Genomic DNA, 629 nt, shown 5'->3' with positions numbered 1-629 from the left:
GAATTACAGATATCACTGCACTGTGTGAGTCACTGGGTTGGCTTTGGTGCCAAGCTTGCTTTCAGGCTACTGAAAAGCAGTCTGCAGAGAAGAACCAGGCAGGAGAGATGTTTGGGAGTGTTCACTGATGGATACAAGGCAGGGCCAGCGTGGCCTTTACTTGGGTGTGATACAGCTCATCTAACAGTTTGACCCGAAGGGACCGATGGTCACAGCGTGAGCTGGGTAAGGTGAATACATCCCAGCGGGACAGCAACAAACAGTCATGGTTTCTTCCCCTGGTTGCTCTTGGCCTAGAACAGTGCCTTCCCTTGCTGGGTGGATTTAATCTAAATAAGCACAGTGCGATAGGGACAGACACCTATTTATCTGTGTTAGAGTCCAGGTGGAGGCTTTTGGGGTGCAGCTCTTGCTCTGGCCCAGCTGTGGGTGCTGTAGGGAGCTGCTCCTTGCTTAGTTACACGGAGGCAAACCTCCCACTCCCCTAAAAAGAGCAGCGGTGAGCCATAATATTGAGGATTATTCTTACACCCTTGGTCCGGAGCAGGGTGCTGCCCCATCCCCACCCCTCTAGGCCCACTTCGGGGGGAAAAAAAACCCTCAGTACCTGCGCAGAGCGGCGGGCGGGG

The sequence above is a fragment of the Aptenodytes forsteri genome, unplaced genomic scaffold, assembly GCF_000699145.1.
Source record: "Aptenodytes forsteri isolate BGI_AS27 unplaced genomic scaffold, ASM69914v1 Scaffold8, whole genome shotgun sequence".
Classification (NCBI taxonomy): Eukaryota; Metazoa; Chordata; class Aves; order Sphenisciformes; family Spheniscidae; genus Aptenodytes; species Aptenodytes forsteri.
The sequence above is the reverse complement of the archived record's forward strand: the minus strand, read 5'-3'. Positions refer to the sequence as shown.